This window comes from Cuculus canorus, chromosome 14, assembly GCF_017976375.1.
Source record: "Cuculus canorus isolate bCucCan1 chromosome 14, bCucCan1.pri, whole genome shotgun sequence".
NCBI classification, from domain to species: domain Eukaryota; kingdom Metazoa; phylum Chordata; class Aves; order Cuculiformes; family Cuculidae; genus Cuculus; species Cuculus canorus.
Window position 1 is genome coordinate 9050616 of NC_071414.1, and position 20700 is coordinate 9071315.

A 20700-nucleotide genomic window follows, 5' to 3' on the forward strand; every position below is an offset into this window, starting at 1 on the left:
ATTCGGCCTCGACTCAAAGCTGTAAGCAGTCCCCAGTGACACCAGCTTTTCTGCCAGACCCGGTGATGGGGAGCCCTGCCTCGCACCTTAACAGTGAGCGATGGACATGTATGCAAAGAAAATGTGACAGCCACAGCCTTGGCCAAGAAGCTGACAGCTCAGCTGAGGTCACAAGGGACGTGATGAGGATCCCAGAGATCTTGGAGCAAGCTGAGGCTTTCAGACCACAATGCTTTTGAGGCAATACACCCATATCATCAAACAGCAGATGCTTCATCCCACCATAGGCATTTTGGGAAGTCTGTTGAACAAACACTTCTGGCGGGTCCAGCTCTGCGTGATTTCCAGCAGCTTCCCCTAGTGGCCTGCCCGCACTGAAGGATCACAGCTTTTCCAGACCGTCTGTTGCAGAGGCTGGAAGGTCCAGCTCATAGCTGGCCTCTCCTAAAGTACCGTTGCCAGGAGTCTTTAAAGCCCCGACTCCACTTGGCCACTGCTTCTTGATGCTCAGTCTCACAGCCCCTCATAGAAGGAATGACTGCCACACTCCATTCATTTTGAAATTTTCAAAAAGAAACTTCTAAAAATCATTTTGAAGGCATTCTGCCATTCTCATATTGCTCACTAGAAAATCTGAAATTTCCAGTTTTCATTCCCAGCTACAAAGAATCTGATATTCCAACACTTAGAGCCACCACTGTAAACATTCTAGCAAATAAATTAACTAGTAAGAAAGCTTATGATAACAGCACACTTTTAACTGTTGTGTAGCTATTTATAAAAACCCAAAAAGTGGTTTTAAAAGTTGATATTGTGATTTCCTGTAATTTTTTCCTCCCTTTAGGGAGTACCGGGATACAAGGTGGTAGAGAAGGAGAAGCTGCAGCCTACAGACAGAGTTGAGTATTTTGAGACTGCTTTCAAATACTTATATGTGGGTGTTTGCCAAAGGATCCTTTTTAATATTTTCTTCACTGCAAGAGAAACAACTAACTTTTACTTACATAGTCCATCATAAAGTAAATAAAAAAACCTACTTGTCCTAAGAAGTTGCAACGTATTAAATTAGTGAAAACTAAATGTTCTTGTTGGAAAACAAGTTCCAGATGTGTCTGCCAGACTCCTTTCATCCAAAGCTGCAGTATATCAGGGTTCACAACACAGCCTGGATATGAGGAAAGAAGTTTCAGTGTTGTTGAAACAACAGCCCTTTGAGCCCTCAGAGAAAGCACTGCCTGCCCTGCCCACCAGCAATCTTCTGCCCATGGTACAGCAAACTGCACCTCCTGACACTTTGGTGCTTTTAAACAATCACCTCACTCTCATCTAGCTTGGGAATCTGCACAGACACAATACAATTTAAAACAACTGTAATAAAAGACAAATAATAAGAGCCTGAAGAGCATTTTGTCTGCAGCAGAGGCTGGGGAGAACAGGGAAGGTCACGCTACCTGCAGGTTGCTGTTGAAGTTAAATGTGGATTTATAACTGATGGGATCTTCCCTAATAAACCTCCCTGCACACCTGACTTCCCTGAAATCTTGTCTAACATCCCTACTGATGCACAAAAGCATTTTTGTATTATTTGATAAAACTGATCGTTAACGGTTCATCAAGGTTACTACATCACTAGCAGTGCAGCTTGATATGGGTGGGACTTCTGCATGTGACTAAGAGCTACATGGACTGTGAATTTATGACTATCACGATCTATGCATGTATCTTATTGGGATTTGGACCTTAGCCCACATGCTTCCTACCCTTGACCTCAGAGATCCCAAATGCATCAGCACCATTTGAACTAACTTCCTCAAATCAGCTTCATTTCTGCTCTCTCCTCATTTTTGCTCTCTGGATGTACGAGGTCCAACACAAAAAAAAACCTGAGACTAACTCTATCGCTCAGGAAACATGAGTGGGATGGGAGAGATAAGGAGATGGTTATAGAGCATGTTCTAAGCTATCACAGTGAGATAAAGCTCAACTTGATCGCTTCATTCAGTGTGAGTGTGTTCATATAGAGAAGTTTTCTTATCCTCAATCAGAACATGTCAGTGTGCAAGAGCGAAGAGTGAGTTCACATCAAGATTCTTGGGGAAATTAAGAAATCCATGATGGAAAATCTTCAGTTATTGACTGAGACTTATGGTGAAGAGATCCCAAGGATGTCAGTGCTCAAAGGAACCAATTTTTTGTCAGTAGAAAATGTGAAAGCAAAAAAACCAATGCAGATCCTCAACAGCCTTTCAGAAAATGATCTGTGGAACTGCTTTGAATGTCAGCAGCATTGCATGCAGCTCTGTGTCAGCTCAGAAGGGAACTCTTTTGAAGGTGATGCAATTGATTTTCTTAATTTGTTAAATAAAAAGAGTTACAGGCATGGTCTCAGGATTTTTTGACCTCATACAAATGGCTCTTGGTCACTTGCAAAAACCACACAGGTAACAAGATTTAGGTAATTTTCTCCCCTAGTCTTCACATGGAAAACAAAAGACATAGGACATAAGACCCATAAAGCATTCATACACAGATAAGTTATCCAGCAATATGGCAATACTGTTATTTTATAGCTGTGGACCAAAGGTTTTCAAAGACACCAAAGGTCTGAACTTCGGCATTCTGGGGTGTCTTTTTTTTTTAACCCATTTATGTCTTTTTCTGCACAGTTCTCTCAGCTACTCCAATTACAAGAACACAAACTGTTGATTTGGTGGAGGGTTAGGAACATGCTTGGAGAATAACATCCTCCTCAGGAGGTCTTGTCTGGACCTGATATATAGGTCAGAATAAAGACAGAGCTCTAGTCAAGACAACTCTGTTAAACAGCCACCAAGGATAAAAGAGAAGTTAATCAAAATGCCTACTTACAACATTTCTATAACAAAGGCAATATTCTTTTGGAAGAGCTTTAGTCAGCTGTGATAACAGCAACCCCTCACTGTCAGTGAACTGTTCAGAGCACTCTGCCAGACCAGACAAACAGCGAGGAGAAGGGTGGTCAGGAGTGTATATGTTTCCATGGGAGACTGAAACAAACTTGGGAGGATAAACCAGAGCTGCTTTACTCCAAATTTAATATTTCATTCAGAAAAATAATTCTCTCCCCTCCTCCTCCCTCCCCCCTTCCCTGCCTTGGGAAGGACGTAGCCTTTTTCATGTCTAAAGGCAAATCTAAGCTGAGCAGGGAAAAGGGGAAGGAGTTATGGGTTCAGGCACTGGTGGGCTGTACCCCAGGCAGTGCATCATGCTTTCACAGCTTTTTCTTTAGAATTTTTATGTATCTCTGAGCCCAACAGAAAGAAGTAATTTTGAGCTGATGCTTTCCTCTGTTCAGCAGAGAGGTGCCCTTCTGAATTACAAGCATGGTACAAATTTTCCGCCACAAAAGCCCTTGGGAAGCCCTCAGCACCAGCCTGCAGCTCTGCTCTGGTGCAGCGCTGCTCCTGCCCATACTCTTCCCTCTCCTCCTCCTTCTCCTCCGGCTCCAGCAGGCAAAGCTGCCAAGTGGAGGCAGTGGAGGGGAAGGCAGGCATGCTGAAAGCTGGGAAGAGGAGAGCCTTTCAGTTGTCCAGAGCTGGCATAACCCTTTCAGTAACAGATATTTTCCACCTCATCCCCTCTGTGTTTTCCAAAAGCAGGGTAAGGTGCTCCCTCAGACGTAACTCTGTGACTGCACAGACCTGTGAACTGTTTGTTCAACAGTGTGGAGCATCAAAAGGAAATATGAGTAAGATGTCTGAGATTTGTTTTCTGTAAGGCCTGGGTTTGATGTCTATGCTCACATCAGAGTACTTTACTCCTGAAACAGTGATGTAGTGATGTCCAAGGCCCTGTTTAAAGAGGGAGATACTGGTTGATGAGCAGACACCAGTTTGCATCACCCTCTCTGTCACTCTCCTGCTTCCCCCTGCCTCTGCCAGTCCCTCTACTGTTTCACCTCATCGCATCCTCATTGCTAAAAACCTTATTAAAAGCAACAGATAAGGCATTTAATTTTCTCTTTGCACGGTATGAAATGACATCAGGCCCCGCTCTGAATGATCCAGAAGCAAAGTTTCAGCTCCCTTAGTACAAGCCACTGTCCAGTGCCCGAAGGGATGCTGTCAGTTCCAAGGGCTGATTGAGAATAGCTCAGCTTTTGCCACCTTAGTTACCTCTGAAACATGTTCACTCAAGGAATTCATAAGCAGCAATCAGATGTTTTCCTGCCTGCTTTTCATCACAGCTCATCAGAAACTGGGATACCGTTAGGGAAAGTGCAGGGGAGAGAAAGTCTAAGATATGATGAGAAATCTAATGCATGCTTAGAAGAGGAACTGATTTTGCCTTTTTCCCGCCCCCCCCCCCCCCCCCCCCCCCCCCCCCCCCCCCCCCCCCCCCCCCGCGCGCTTATTTTACAGTAAACAAAGGATTAGGGAAGATTGCTGAAGATGTGTCCATTCAGACAGCAGCTGAATTTCCCTCTAATTGCTTTGGGATGATGAGGGAGGAGGAAGTGTTGGGATATTACAATAAGCAGAAAGTGGTGTGACTGGTGACTACCCAAAACCTTGCATCTGCATGTATGTCACTAATGACAGAAATTAGAGAAGTGTTCTTATAAAAACCCCTATTTAGTGAATGATGGTCAACATTAAAAAAAAATAAATCTGTCTTTCCGGGAAAGAGAGAGAGTGGAAAGTGATTTATCAGGGTGTTTATCTTGGCTGGACAAATAGTGCCCAGGCTCTGCTCCCCAGCTTTTTCCCTGCAGCAGTCTCATGTGCAATGCAGCTCCTGCAGCCCCCCCTTTCCCCAGCCGCCTGCTCGCCAAAAAGCCAGCGTCTCCAATCTGGTTTGGGGCAGGAGCCAGGTGAGGGCAGAATGAAGAATGGCTTTGCCAAAGCCCACCATGAAAAGGAACAGCACAAATAAGGTTGACCCTTGTCATACGTTAAGTCTGTCTTTGTTTCTCTGCCTCCTGGGTAGACCCGGGTCACAGGGAAGGAGAAGCTGCTAGGAAACATATGCTGAATAAGCACCAAGAGGTATCTGGATATGCATCCTGGATGCACTCAGGAAGAAGGCAGAAGTACCTGTGGTTACAAAACACCCTTTAAACACACCCGTGGCAACAATCGTAAACTGTCTCTGTACAGGGAAGCAGGAAACACTGAACTGAGACAATCTCCTCCCCTGTTATCTATATCTTTGGTTTATTATATTTAACCATGCTTTTGATTCAAAGGAAGAACATCCTAATGGAAAGCCGCATCAAAATCTTTTGTAAGCACCAACTTAGCTGATACAATAAAGCCTCTGATCACCATCAAGTGAGCAGATCCAGTAAGTAAACAGTCTTCCCCATGAGCTTTCTTTGTGATCTTGGCTTTTCCACAAAGAAAACCAGATTACACTGAAAAGACACTTTTTCCACAAGAAGTTTCCATTTGTCACTTAAAGAAAAATAATAAAAAAAACACAACAAAGAAAACCTGCTAGGTCTGTAATTTAGTTGTTTCAGCTCCACATTTCTCTTCATACAGACTGCAAAACAAATTCTCATGCCACAGAGAGAAAAATCAGGTGGAGAAAAAGGGCTGGGAGAGACCCTGAGGAGCTCTTTAATCAGAGCCTTCTATATTTTAACCTGCTGTAGGTGACATTTGGGATGGAGATTCCACATTCTTCTTATGCAGTTTCCCAGGGGCCGTACATGTAGGGATTATTCTAGAGTCTATCCTAAATCTTTCTTGCTGCACTTTATTGCTGTGACTTCTTTTCCTACCCTGACAGACACCGAGATCTGTTTATTACTCTCCTTTCTGCAGACACTCCTGCATCCGAAGAGCAGTACCATGAATCCACCCCCGGCTGTGCTGACACTGGCACAGAGCCCAGCCTGCCCCAGCTCTGCTCTTCTCTCCTGCTGATTTCTGAAAGTTCTCCTTGATCTGAAGCTTTCCTGAAGTACAATTTCCAGACCTGGAAAGAGTGCTGAGAGGAAGGACTCCGTCCCCTGCCTCACACACCGAACTCCTCTGTATGGGTGCTGCTCTTGCGTTTCCTCTTTTCAGGATTAGTTGGTGGTTTTTGTTGATTCCCTGCTTTCTGTGTATAACTTTTTAGTCCTTCCCCATGCTACACTTTCCTAGCCAATCATTCTCCATCCACTCTTTGTGCAGTGATTCCTGCCTAAGCAGAGCTCATCATCATCAGGTCCATCAATCTTCATGCAACAGCTGCTCAATGATGGATACAGCACGAATCCTACAGAAAGTTTCAGGAAAGAATTTTCTGAGTTTTGCATTCAATCCATCTTTATAACCTCTCAGTCAGAAGATGTGGGCACTCAGGTATGATGAGGTTGACCCCCACCAGGGGCTGACAGGAAGCAGATTCTCTGCACCCCATTCCTGAGACACGAACATCTCTGCCACTGAGGTATGAAAACGTGTCACCAAGAGCTACATGCTCATAGGGATTTCCTGCAAATTTTCATGGTTCACGGCTGAATTCAAGCAGAGGGGACGACACTGCGGAGGCCATCACATGCCCAGCCATCACATGCCCAGTGGAAGCTGCAGATTTCTGCAGACACAGTTGATTCCCCAGAGGGAAGGCTGGCATGTGCCAGGGAAAGCTCAGAAGAAACCCTGACTCAGTGTGATCTTAAAATCTGTTTAGGAAAACTGTCTGCGTTTATAATCAAGCCTGGATGTATGACTGTGTGTTCATTCATATGAGATGTGTGCACACCTAGCAGTGAAAATGGCATCTTGATGTTGAGATAGGAACCCATATCACCCTCCTTCCACGGCCAAGCACATGACACCACATTTACGCCAGCCGTATACTCCACCTCCAGCGCTGTGTTAGCTGGAGGACACACAACACTGGATCCAGCACATAGCCTGCCAGGAAAAAAGAACTCCATTTAAGAGTGTTTTTGACAAACTGATGACTGAGAGAGGGCACACAACTCCTTGGTGCTTCGTGTTTGTGACAGGGAATGTGGTGCTGTCAGCCTGAACTTGTCCTCGCAGCGGAGCACAGCTTTACCACACACAACTACAGTGACTTAACTTCACGTACAGCTGTTTACTGCAGAGTTTGGAAAACAACGTTCCCCAGACCTTCTCTTCCATCAACCCTTCTGAGCACCACCAACAGCTTCTATTAAGGCTTAGCAAGGACAGATAGATGAGGAGACAAGTTTGCAAGAGAAGAGGCTCCAGATAGTCTGGCAGTGCCTTCCCTATTAAGAACAGAGCAGGGCGGCTGATAAGGAGCCCATGCCTTCCTTCAGCCAAGCAGCAGAGAAATCCTAATTCATTCCTTGTTTAAAAAGTGCAGGTGGCAAAGGAATTTAAACTCTCAAGGATTTTACTCTGTTAGTAACTGTCTTGCAGAAGGAAAGCTAGAAGAAAGTTGAAGGGATGAAGACCTTTCCCCATTAAGTCTCCGCAAGCAATGTGGATAATGCATCTCACTGCCATAAAAGGAGGGAGCTAATATTGCTCCATGCTCCATAGCAATCCCTACAAATTCTCTGGGATTAAAATCATAAATCCTTTCTGGTGTTGCTTACCCAACTCCTATTTCCCTCTTTCAAGGGAAGAAGAAAATCTCCTTTACAAGCAGGTTCCTCCATGAGCTCCACCACTATACAGTGCACATCCTTCTCCCTTTGCCAAGCTGGGGAGGTCTCCTTGGGACACAGAGGTCAGTGGGAACTTCATGGGGGTATGGAAACCCACCTGGATGGGAAGAAGACAACCCCTTGGGGCCAGCAGACAGAGCAGACTTCTGCACGTACAAACTGCGACAAGGGGGAGGGAGAGCTGCATAAAGCCTCCTTTGTGCCTCTCCCTGTGCTGCATCCCTCTGGGGAGATGAAATGCATCTTCCCACCTTCCCTCTCCACATCCTCTCTTGGCCACACAACAGCACCTGCCATCAGTCCTGGGAGTGTCTGGTGTCCAGCCCCAGCTGCCGTCACAGGCTGCTGAGGGTCAGGGCTCACTGAACAGCCCCGTTAAGGGACTCTGTCCTTGGAGGATGGAGGCAGGAGGTGCAGAGGCAGTGATGTGGAGCCAGGAAGGTCTGCTCCGCGCCGTCTCGCTGCGCTGGCTGATTGATGCAGGGCTAGCTATGCTGCACGGCGTCCTGTGCCTGACACTATTTCTGCCTGGGGTTTGAGTTGCAGTGAAGGATGATAATCAGTGTGCGCTGTGTTTGCAATTTTTCTTTGCAGATGCCTTTGGGGTGCTTTTCTTGCTGTTGTTACTTTTAGCCAGTTTTTTTTAAGTCTTCATCACCTAAAAATGTTCTCAAGTGCCAAGATCAGAGCTTTCAGTCCCTCTTGAGTTCCCTATTTTTGGATCCTTGATCTGGGCTCTCATCATTAATTACTTTGTGTGTTTGTTCTTAAATAAACAAAAGCTGTAATAATAAATATCTGAGGACCCAAAGAGTAGTGAAGAATCAGATGTTTGCTAAAGAAGAGGGGTACGGCTGTGAAAGAGAGAGAGGAACTGACTGGGAAACATAGCCGAGCCAAACATCCCAGAATATCTCACAGCTCACCTGTCAGGCAGCAACACCGAGGGAGAAGACAGGGAGCTCTTGGGATGTAGATAAACGCAGATGAGCCAAAGAGAGGCAGTCAATCTGCTGCGACCGTTATCATTCTTGCAAATAATAAATAATGGAGTGTGCTCACAGACCACAATCCCTCCTGGTAACCCTTCATCTGCCTCCAAGCTTCTCCCTTACCCTTCTTTATGGCCAACTGAATGTGTGGTGCTGGCTCCGGCAGTGTAGGACAAAGCAGGACAGGAGGCTGTGGGCTGTGCCCCCTTGCTCTCCACAGCAACCACCCACCAAGGCAAGGGCTCCAAAATCCTTCCCAGAAGGCCACCAAGTGTAGGGAGAAGATGGAGAAGGTCTGGGACTGTGTTACATCAAATGCAAAACGTGCAATTATCCAATTTACCCAAGAACTAGGAAGTAACCTGAAATATAAATTAGCATTCAAAGCCTGTTTCATTGCTTACCAAGCAAATGTCAGTGTCCCTGGTTTACAGGCTTGGCTCAGAGTAATTACTGAGCACAGGTCCTGACACCCAGTCAGCGCTGAAAATGGGAAGAACCTAGAAACACACAAGATGTCGTCTGGGTCCCCACTTCTCTCCTCTGGAGAAGACAACCCTAAAGTCTGTCCTGGGATTAAAAGTTTTTTTCCTCAAGTAGGGTTAAAGTAAAGTTGAAGGCTCCTTCTTGAAGAGAAAATTGGCAGCCTTGTCCAAATGCCCGAGACCGAGCAGGAAAGCTAAACTTGGCACTATCTGGCTCAGGATGTACTGTACCCTTCCACCTCTCATCCTCCACCTCATCATGCTTTCAGCACTTCCAGGCAAAAAATGTGTTCAGAAACCCTCTTTTGACCAGGACATTTTCCCTGAGATAATTTTAGGAAGTGTGAGAGACTCTGCAAGACATCTTTTTTGTTAAGAGGAAGAGCTTCCCCTTCGCAGACCACGCTAAGGAACTCCTCTGCCATGTCCCAGCACTTACTCATCCCTCCAGAAGGTTTCTGCACATCAATACAACATTCATGCTCTGCACAACCTCCTCCCTACCTTTTAATTTTTACCTTACCCTAGAACTATTCAGCAATGCCTGCACTTCTTGAGAAAACCCCAGCAAACTAGAGCTCCCGTACCTTCTCCCTTCAGCCCAGGAAGAACTAGCAAAGGAAGACCCAGAGCAACCCAGACCCATGTCTGCACTGCCATAAATCCACCTTTGTGAAAGGCTGACTGTGCCTCTGGGACACCCACTATTATTATAGTTATAGCCACGTACTACTCTCAGCGATTTCCTCCCCGATAACAGATGTGAGCACACAGAGCACAGACACTGAAGAGCGAGGCTGGTGTGAACAGAAGGGCCGGGGGAGAGGAGATCAAGCGGTCAGCCCTGTGCAGCAGCAGCATCGGAGCAAGGCAGGAATCTGTGGAGACAGCTGTAAATAGCTGGCGTTCAATACAGGCTTGAGGTAGATTGATGCACATGGGAAAAATGAATAATGAAATCATAAAGCATTGGAAAGCCGGGATTCAGGATGGCCCACTTTGTAAGGTGGTCTGTCTAATGGTCTCTGCAGTGTTCACTGAAGATTATTATTTAAAGGTAAGAAAAATGGAAGACATATGGTTTTCCTGGCCAGACGTAACCAATTTTTTTTCAATGCAGAATAAATTTCTGTTACACAATGGTTAGGTTCATTTTTTTCCCCTATTTACCCAGTCTCCTGCTTACATTGCTATAAGCATCCATTCCTGACCAGACCTGCAGACACTTGAGATTTGTTTGTCACTTCTGCAGTTTATAAACCAGGATGAAAACTTCCTGGGATGGGTCTTCCAGCAAAATCTGAGGGCACTGCCTGAGGGCTGATGTAAAAGATGAAATTTAATTTATTTGACAAATGATATTTTCCTTCATTTACTACCTGGAAGATTATCAGCCCAAATCAAAATCCACGTGCAACATCTTTGCTCCTATCTAATCTCTTTTGGTATTAATAATCTCCATTTCCTGGCACCAAGGTGCAGCACTTGCTCTTTCACGGCAACTCCCTGTTAATACTTGGTATCAAAGTTATTTCATTTACCAGCTTTCCTAGTCATTGTTGTGTCCATCATTCTGGTGAAGTATGAATGATGTAAGGGAGCACACTGATGCTTTGCCTGCCTTGTGTCCTTAGCCCAAGGTCCTTTCCTCTCTTAAAGGCAGCTCGAGTATCTCTTTGCTCCCTGTGATATTGTGAGCTTTAAAGCAAAACCAGGACAAAGTCCTGGCTGAGCAAAGTAAACCTTGTGGTCCCAACCCCACCACGCACATGGATACATCCTGCGAGAGGGACCAGCAAGTTGCAGTTTAAAAGGGAGCTGGACAAGAGCTGATGCTCAAGGGAGCCATGGAGGAAGGAGTTATTCCTCACTAGGACACCTTAATACTTATGTGAGGATGTAAAGAGAAACTAGCCTGGTCCATGCACAGCACTTAGGAAGGGTGTTCCTGCAGCTGCCTGGGGAAGGGCACAGGACAACACCCTGACCCTATTTCAAGGGACTGCTGCAAGTACTAAGGGAAATTTAGTCAAGGCTCTGTGATGCTCATGGGAACAAGAAAGGAGAGCCACAGCTCAGCTCTGGCTGCCTGACTTTATTTTCTTCTATGAGCTAATAATTTACTTTGGACATAGATCTTCACAGATATTTGCACTCACTTTGCCCCAGCTTGGCGGCAGACTGTCACCCACAGGTCTCACTCATGGTGTCTCATAAAAAGCCCTTTTTTCTCCTCTCTTTTACCAGTTACTTCCTTCAGTTGTAATGATTACCCAATGGATTGGGGAAATCCTGAACTGAATGGGCAGAAGAAAAGAAATTCCCTTTTTCCTCTGATATCCTGCTTTCCTGGTTATTTTTTAATCATCACTGTGCAAGGAATCCTGGTATTATTTTATAAAACGTAAACTGAAGTGCAGATGGGGCTGGTTGTTTTCTTTCACGGGTTGTAATAGAGGGGATCCAATCAATAAGATAATGCAGCCAAGCAGAGCACACAGAAAATGATGCACTCTTAATAAAAGGCATCTTTGCAATTAGTTTCTAATCAGCTCCTGTGATTTTCCTCTGACCAGCAAAGCTCTTAAACTCGTATCAGCAACAAGATGCTTACTTTCCATCTCTCAGACATGGCCCTACGACTGAGTCCTACCAGAAGATTTTGGAAGATGCAGACGTTGAATTACCTGTGCCTCTGAGAGCAATCCCATGTGTGATATGACCTGAAAGTCAGTGCCAGGAACATGGATAATTCCAGAATGGAAAGTGGCAGAAGGCAAAGAGGAGGAAGGAAAGGGAACTTCATCTGCCATAGGCAGCAACTAGCTTCAAGCCACTGTCACACACGTACTTGCACAGTGGCTGTCTCTGCCACTCATCCTATTTTTATTTCACCAGATTCTCACCCATCCTCCTTGGAATGAGAGCAAAGGGGTGAACTGCAGACCCATACCACTGCACATCACTAGCAAATCCAATCCAGAAGAATCTCTTGTGCCTTATAAGCGTCCCACAGCACGTTGACAGTATTCTCCCTTCTCTATCGAGGAGTTACTGTGCTCTTCCTGCCACATTTCAAGCCAGAAGTTGAAGCACCAAAGTTCTCCAATTTCTTCTTGCTGGCAGTAGCAGGATACCAGTAATTTGCCTAAGGTTAGGCAGGACAAACTGATATCCTCCTAAGACATCAAGCAGTTCATATCTCCAGCAGGCAGCATTAACCCCCTCAGTTTCATCCCAGAAACACTGGCTTCAGAGTGAAGTCCTGGAAGGTCCCCAGGACCTTCTGGTTTCCAACACTTAGTATATGCCGATTTGCACTAAATTTGGTTTAAAATTCATCTCATTCCAGTGTGAACAATAGCACAAAGTCCACCAGGGACAGGGAGGGCAGAGAAGGAAAGGATCTACCCAGCTGGCAGGGAGGATGGCATCACCACCCAAGAGGGTGGCTGTGAAGGCCAGCTGTTCTCTGGGAGCTCACCCATACCAGAAACACAGCTCTTCCACTGCATACTCAGTCTCCAGCACCCTGTCCACCCCTGAGAAGGACATCACAGCAACAGCCTCACCTGTTGTTTCTCCTGTAGGTCCCTATACATCTTTTGCCCAGTAAATAGGACCCACTTCCCAAGGTGTCCTGCTATTTCGAACAGCCACGCTCAGAAAGTGAGGCAAAATGCAGCACCTTATGGTCTCCAGCAGTGAGATCTGACTCTTTTCTCCTTGTACACGCTTCACCTGGCACTGCACCAATGAAGAGAAGACCATGTATCTTTGCAAAGGACAAAGCTCCAAGAAACAGCCTGGAGTTTGCCCTGAAAAGGCAAAGAAGACGTCAAACCACTGCCTGAAAAGATTTCCTTTCGTTCTGTCCTTCCAAACACTGTTATATAGGCTGTTTGGAAATCCTCACAGTCAAGCGAGGATTTAAACCGGGTTTGGAGGTTTTTATTTGTCTTCTATTATTATTAAAGAAAACAACTGGTTTATTTCTTTTTTATTACTCCCCATCTAATATTTTGGAATTAATCATGAAGGCATTTCCTTAGCTACAGTTTTCCTTTTGTTTGTGGCTTTCTTCTGTAGGTAGGAGAGCAGGCAAGACAATCGGAGAAGTCCTTTTCTAGCTTTAAAAATCCACAGATTAAATCAGTGATAATATTAGCGTCATCTTCAGGATGGGCAAGATTTTCAACTTTTCAATCCGCTTTTCCATGGATGAGCCCTGCTTTGCTAGCATAGGTCCCTGCAGTGCCACCGTAACTCTGAGTTATCACCCCTGCCACGGACTCTGCTAGATCACAGGCAAGCAGCCGGGTCTCTGCAGAACTGGGGTTTATACCTGGTCCTGCTGCTAACCACCAGCAGGGATTTAGAGAAGTCCCCTTTTCTCTCAGCATCCTTTCTAAAAGAATGAAATAACAGCATTGCTGTCCTCAAAGTGTACAGAGTAAAAATGCACTAGGTTAAGATTAAGGTACTATTATAATAACAATTTATGCTCCTTAGCTACCTGGCCAATGTTTTTTCTCTGGTGTCTGATGATAGCAAGAGCAGATGGTACTTCTTGCCAGGGAGAAATGTGATTTGGATAACCCATATGTTGAAGTTTAACATTCTCTTTTTTTGTTACGACTCTACCCTTTGAACCCAGCAAAGAAGTCACTCTGGACATGGTATTCCATTGATTCCTAACATGCTTGGAAGATGCTTTCTCTTCATTTTTAACCCCCCTCCTCATTATTATTTCACTGATTCTTTTAGCCTTCCTTATCAAACACCTACATGTTCTAATTTATATTCACCGCTATTACCTTCCCTTATTTTTCTGGGTAGTGTTGACTGGTTAGAGGCTTTTATTTTATTTCCTTATTGCCTTCTTCACTGAATGATTTTGCTCGGTAGTTTTTCCTGTTCAGGAAACCATGCTTTAGTAGCGTCCTTATGGAGGGTCCACAAAAAGGAAGCACGTCCCACTGCTTTGACTCGTCTAAAATCTACTGCATCCTTCAACTCATTTCGGGCAGATCTCTGAGAAGGGCTTTAACAGTGGCAGCTTTGACTTCAGTAATGTTAAAGCAGCCATGGCACACTATAAAAGAGGCCAGCACTTCAGCAGATTGCTACAAACATTCTCCTCCAACTTTTCTGGACCATATGAAACCAGCTTGGATCTCACCTTGCCAATCTCTTCACAAAGGCCCAGTCTTACACACTCTTGTTCAGCTGAGGTGCTCCACCAGAGTCAGAGCACCTCAGGACATCTCCTTGCCTGATGAACAAGGAGTCATGCATTAAAGAGTCCATTTGTTGGGTCCAAATGTTCAGTTGCATCCTTCAAGTCTCAGGGAGATCTTTGAGAAAGGCTTTAAAGGTGGCATCTGCGACATTGCTAATGTTAAAGCAGACATAGTACACCACAGGTAGATTCATTTATTGCCATCCATCAGTACAAATTAACCCTTCTGCATTTGAAGTCGGTATTGTAAGCTTTTCACGGATGCTGAGAGTGGCTGAACTCAGCTTCACAGCATGTGGCTGAACATGACTCCTGCACAGCCAGAGATAAAAACCTAGGTGAGGGAGGGAAGCAGAGGGAGCGTGGGCATGTGGCTGGCAATGGGTCTGTGTGTGAGTGGGACCAGGCAGTCCTGATTTTTGGAGGTGCTGAGCCTGTGCAGAGCTCACTAACTTTAAACAATGCTGTGCATTTGAGTCCCTTCAGAGACAGAGGAGATGAGGGCAGGGTGAAGTAGGTGGGGATGAGATATATTGAAGGCAAGGCACTGAACTCCTGCCCGGCTCTGTGAAATCCAGATCCAGGGATCTCAGGAGCAAATGGAAGAATCTAGAAGATGTTCTCCCTGCTCAACTGTGTGCAGCAGGTCCAGATCCAACCCCTGTCATATCAGACAAAATCAAGCCACAGTTTTGTAAAACCCAGATCCACCATGAATAAGCAAACTTTCCTGTCTGCATCAGGACACTTGAAAAACACCCCAAGATCACCAGCACAGGTCAGCGAGCAGATTTTCACCATTACCATCCCATCCCAGTCTGGAGGCAGGACTCGGGTGGGCTGTCACTGCACCCCAGCACCGTTGTACCCTGTGTTCAGGGATGACTCTCATCCTGTCGAGTAGCTTCTACCCCACCACCCATCTTCACCAGCACCACTGGACGAGTGCACTTCCCGCTGTTTTCTCTAATTGTTCTCCTAATCACATAAAATTGTCAAAGTTCAATTTGTCTTCTTACAGAGTAATTTACTTTCCACCGTGCATCGCTGGCTGTGTCTCTCACTGTAACCCATGTGTCTGCAGCTACTCCAATGCATTAGGGTTGAGGAGGGGCCTGAATTAGATCATTTGCCTAATAAAACTAAGTCTAATGGAATTACAGAACAAGACCAGATTAAAGTCAGCTACTTTGAAAACACTGGGTTTGGTTACATGTTAGCTGAGAGAACAAGTATATGGCTCATTCCTCTCCCATCTCATGACCCACACATTTAGGTTCCTGTAGGACCTAATCCACCCCCTGCACCTACCAAGGCAAAGGTTCAATCACATTGACAAACAGCAGCCTTTTCAGACAAAAGGCAGCCCCCATAACAACAAGCACCAAGGAGAGCAGGAAACCCCAGGAAAAAGAAGGGCAAGGAGGTTAAATGTGAAAGCCACAAAGCACTTTCCCCATAAATTGCACAAAACCGAGATTCTTTGCAACTAAATGCAGCCTGTCCAGCTAAACACCAGCAGTCGCATATGCCCACACAGCAGCAACCTCAGAACTGCAGCTGGCCCTGAACTACATGTGTGTTTTACCTTTCCTGTGGCTTTATTCCTACACACACACAGGAGGCGTGAGCAGAAAATATGCTGGTGTTCAGTCCTCTGCATACCTGGAAGAATTGCTCTGCTTTCCAGCCCCAGATATAATTCATTTATGGTGAGAAATGATGCCACGTGTTTTTTTCCTACATCAGTGCAGAGAGGGAACGGGATGATAAGGCAGCTAAAGGCAAGTGAAGCCACAGGTGCAGACCTGAAGGCAGAAGTTGCCATCACCAGCTGAGCCCAGTAGGCTGAAAATTTTGGGGGTCAGTGCAGGGCAAGCAGAAAGGGTCCCCCTGCTCCTCAGCATCCTGACAGTGAAAAACTCCACTTCATAGAGCAATCAACCAGGTTTCCAAAGAAACCATTATAAAAATACCATTTAATTTGGTCTATTGGTCTTAGACTTTAGAATTTTTTTGAGAGACTACCTGAGGAAGGAAGCACAGGAACTGTCACATTGGAACAGAGAATGTGGCACTCATCGCTGTCTTCAGCAAATAAGCTAGGGAAGCCAATTAATTGGCAATCTTCCCATGAGGGAGGATTTTCTTTAACTCTCAGCAGCTTAGTGATCGCGATGCCCTGACACAAGAGGCTCTGTTGACTTGGCACACTGTCACCCCAGATGTTTAGCTGCAAAACTCTCAGTATTTATACCAACGTGCACTGCAGTCCCTGTGATAGATCTCCAGGCAGCTTAAATCCACACAGCTCCTCAATGAGATGACTGAGATTACTTCCATTCACACAAACTGGGCATCTGCTTCTGTGAACCAATCCAGGCATGGGACAATCTTATTCCGCTTCTCCGCTCCGGTACACCAGGGGAGTGTTGGAAGGATGGCACTCCCCTGCATTCCACTCAAACAACAGCTTTGGTTTCAAACACAAACCCACAACGAATATCTCCATATTGTGTAGTATGACAGTTGGATGTGCAAGGCAATATGTTGCCTCCTCGCTCCTCTTCGTCTGTATATTCCATACCCTTCATTTGCTTCATTTTGCTACAGAGCAGGAGACAGCAGTAAGCATGGTCGGTTCCCACAGAGGACACCATGGTCCTCACTTCAAGGTGCTCAGCTCCTTCCTTCCCCCATCCCAGTGCACCACAGCACCAGGATCTCAGCCCCCTTTGCCCTCCACATTTCCCCCAGGCACTGCCTCCTGCTGTCTCCAGACCAGGAGTGAAAGCAGGAGGGACCTGAAGTGTACTTACAGGGGAAATAGGTAATTCCTACCTCCTTTTCAGAACCCCTCTAGCCACATGCTGCCTGCAGTTCTGTCCCACTTCAAGCTCCATCTCCCTCAGCTCCATCTTCCTCGCATTCACCTGGCAACCCTTTCTGCCAGGTGCAAACAGACAGTTCTAACCCAAAGGACTTACACTCATGTTGGCGGGCACCCTTACCTGGAGGAGTACCTTGCTCTTTGTCCTGCCTCAGATTTCCTGGAGGCAGGGACTATTTGGAAGCGGGGTACAAACATGGAAAACTCGAGGAGTGCCAGCTGGCTCCAGAGGAGGAGGAGGTGGGGGAGAACCACTGATGACACTCATAGGAACACAGTTGGTGCAGAGGAGCTGCATGTACGATTTGGAGACTTCCTAGAGGGCTTTAATGAGCCAGGAAGTGCAGTCAGTGCACTTGCTTCTCTTAGTTTTAAATCAGTGTTTACAAAGTCCTGGGGAAATTAAACTATTTATGTCTATCCCCCAGTAGGGGACTGTTTAAAGTAATAAGATAAACATACCTTATGATTTAAGCAAAAACACAGGTTCACTCATATGTTTGTTTTTCAATAGCATTACTGGACAGTATTGATAGCATTGAAGTCGGGCTGGGAGAGGAGAAAGGAAGCAGTGAAGAGCTTTGGAAAGGAGAGAAGGCTGCTGCTGCTCCTGGCACATTGCAGGGGTTCCCCCTCCTGGTGCAAATGCCATGGGGATCCAGGTCCCCTGGTCGCCCATTCTGGGAGCAGGGCTGGGCACACCTGCAGCTTCTGCACCGCTAGTCTTCCCCCAAAGAGTGGGGATGCACAGATTGCAACATCCCAAGCTGCCTTTCCCAAGAGTGACCTCAGCCCAGGCTATCCATCATTCGCTGCTACAATGACAAAGTCTAAATAATCTCCTAAAAAACTCTACCTAGCTTTTGCTATCCCAAGCAAAAGTTGCTGTAACGTGGGACAGAGAAAATCATTCTCCTTCAAGGAGCACGGGGTAATATTCCCATTAAAAGAAAAGTATTTTATTCTGAAAAAGCAATGAAGTCATAATGACATCACGCACTTCAAAGCACAGTCCAAGCCAACTCAAAGCTAACAAACCAGGACCTGGCTGCTTCTCTATTGCCCTGAAGGGGCAGGAACTTGCAGCTGTGCAATGTTTTAATTACTCACACTTCTATGAAGTTTCTAAGGAGGAAGTTTGTTTAGGAGCTGGGAAAGATGCCTCGGGGGGTTAAGGAAATGACAGTAGTGTTTCACCCACAGACACAGCTCTGATTCTCCTGGCCTCAGATCCACAGACCGGCTCCACTCCCAGTACGGGAACCAAAGCACTTCGGAGCAGGACTCTCCCTAACTTTCCGTGGCTTCGGAGTAAGCCCGAGCAAGGCTGGTGTCCCGCAGCGACAAAATGCTTAGCGTAGGAGCTTGGGACGGATACAGAGCTTGGATAGCTTGGATGCGACTGGAAAGCTTTGCACTACGGACTCCGGGACACGACTGTGAACCCCCCCCCCCCAACTCCATGCTCAGAGAACACCTTCCTTCAGCGCCTCCACTGCAGGGAAGTTTCCCCTCTCCTGCAGAGCTCGGCGAGCCCCTCCGCCGGGCAACTTTCCCTTCGCCAGGCTCCTGCTCTGCCCCAGCCGCAATCACGTTTCTCGCCTTCCTGTGGATCAGCACTGATAATTCCCGCAGTTTGCCGAGCGCTACGAGTCCAACAGCCGCAGTGACAGCCACACACGCTGCAAACCACCACCAACACAAACCCCTTCTCCCGAGCCTCCTGCCCGTGCGGTCCCCACGCATCAGCCTTCCCGGGCGCTCACAGGTCCCGCACCATCTCCTGCACCGGGATGCCCTGTTCCTCCGCACCCGAGCCGGCCACATGCGTGTCCCGCAGCCCCGCACGAACCGAGCGAAAACAGCAGCGCACCCGCAACACCGAGCCCGCCCGGCTCAGCCCCCGCTTGCGCATCTCGGTCCCCCCGGAGCCGCTTCCTTACCGTGGCCGTGCCGGAGCCCCGCGGCGCTCGGCGCGGCTCCCCAGGGGCGCCTCCTCATCGCGGCGACGGGGCAGGACGGGGCCGAGCTCCGGTGAGAGGATGCTCCGTGCGGGGATGCGGTGCGCACTCTCCGGTGAGGGGGATGCTCGGTGCGGGGACGCTCTGTGAGCTCTCTCCGGTGAGGGAACGCTCGGTGCGGGGACGCTCTGAGAGCTCTCTCCGGTGAGGGAACGCTCGGTGCGGGGACGCTCTGAGAGCTCTCTCCGGTGAGGGAACGCTATGTGCGGGGATGCTCGGTGCGCTCTCTCCGCCCGCCGGGGCGCGCAGCCTCCGCTCCGCCCCGGGAGCAGATGGGCTCCCTGGCCCCGCACCTCCTGCCGCTCCCTTCCCAGAAAAGTTGACTCCGTCCCGCCGCTGTGGCCCGGCCCTGCCCTGCCCTGCCCAGGTGGGAGAGGCTCTGCCCTCCCCCTCAGGCTCGTCCCTCCTGGAGCGCATCCACCGGGATTTATCGGAGCGCTGTGGGTCCTCCTTGATCCCGCAAAGACTTTCTGGTGCTTCTCCTTCTCTCGGCTTTTAAAGCCACCTCCAGGGATTTGTTTGTTTGTTTGCGTGCAAAAATAGCAGAAGGGAAATGGAGCCCAGCGAAAGGTTGCGAGCGCATTTTTCACTTTGCAGTGTCAGCCCGGTTTCTTTCACATCATTAGAGCTTTGGTGGCTGAAAATCTGACCCTGTGACCCTCACGAACTTCAGCCTTGGCAGAGATGGACACCACATCCAGCTCATCATTTGAATTTTTAAAATACCTATTGCAGCATCAGACTGAGCATAAAAAAGCAGGATCTGAGCAGCTCCATCTTCATTCACGTTCACTCACCTTCCACAGCCGGGTCTGCACTTTGTTCTTTTGGGGTTTCAAGCTCCTTTTGTGCAGTTTCTCCTTTGAAAAGTGTTTGCAAATATCTCATTGTAAACACGAGGCTGCAGGGAGGATTTCTGACCAGACTTGCTTTAGGAAATTAAACAGTATTTTTTTCCACCTGCCAGCGTGGAGTTTCAGCCACTGCTCCAGGGTCTAACCGCTGGATTCCCTCCATCACTGATACTTGCTGGTCTGCGTGAGATCTAGTCCTCCTTTCCTTCTTTGTGGCTCCATGCTCTGCCCTGAGAAACATACACAATGGCCATTGATGATACAGTTGACATTCAAACTGAAACCAAATCCACAGGGCAGGTCCTCTGTCATTGCCTCTCCAGCTTCATGTAACTTCTGGCTACAAACATCTGCAGATGACTCCAAGAGGCTGAGTCTGCTGAATGAGATCCATGGCATGGATTCAGGCTGACCACGGGACTCATGCAACGTCTCTTGGGCTGTGTGGGTCACACCAAGGTATATCACTGGGAGTTTTTCAAGCTGTTGTTTCCCAGCGCAGAACTGCACTGGAACGGCATAATCCAGAGTACACACATGTTCAGAGAAGTAATTCTGTTTGTAGCTATCCATT

General features: G+C 47.1%; 1 protein-coding gene across 9 annotated transcripts in view; it reads right to left on the reverse strand.

Annotated features, from left to right (window-relative positions):
* HTR4 (5-hydroxytryptamine receptor 4) overlaps positions 1 to 19569 on the reverse strand; it is a 127732-nt gene extending 108163 nt beyond the window's left edge. For all 9 annotated transcript variants that reach the window (XR_008452177.1, XR_008452179.1, XR_008452178.1 and 6 more), the window contains exon 1: positions 19195 to 19569. The gene's annotated coding sequence lies outside the window, so the exon portion shown is untranslated. The remainder of the gene's footprint in view (positions 1 to 19194) is intronic.
* Positions 19570 to 20700: the final 1131 nt, after the last annotated feature.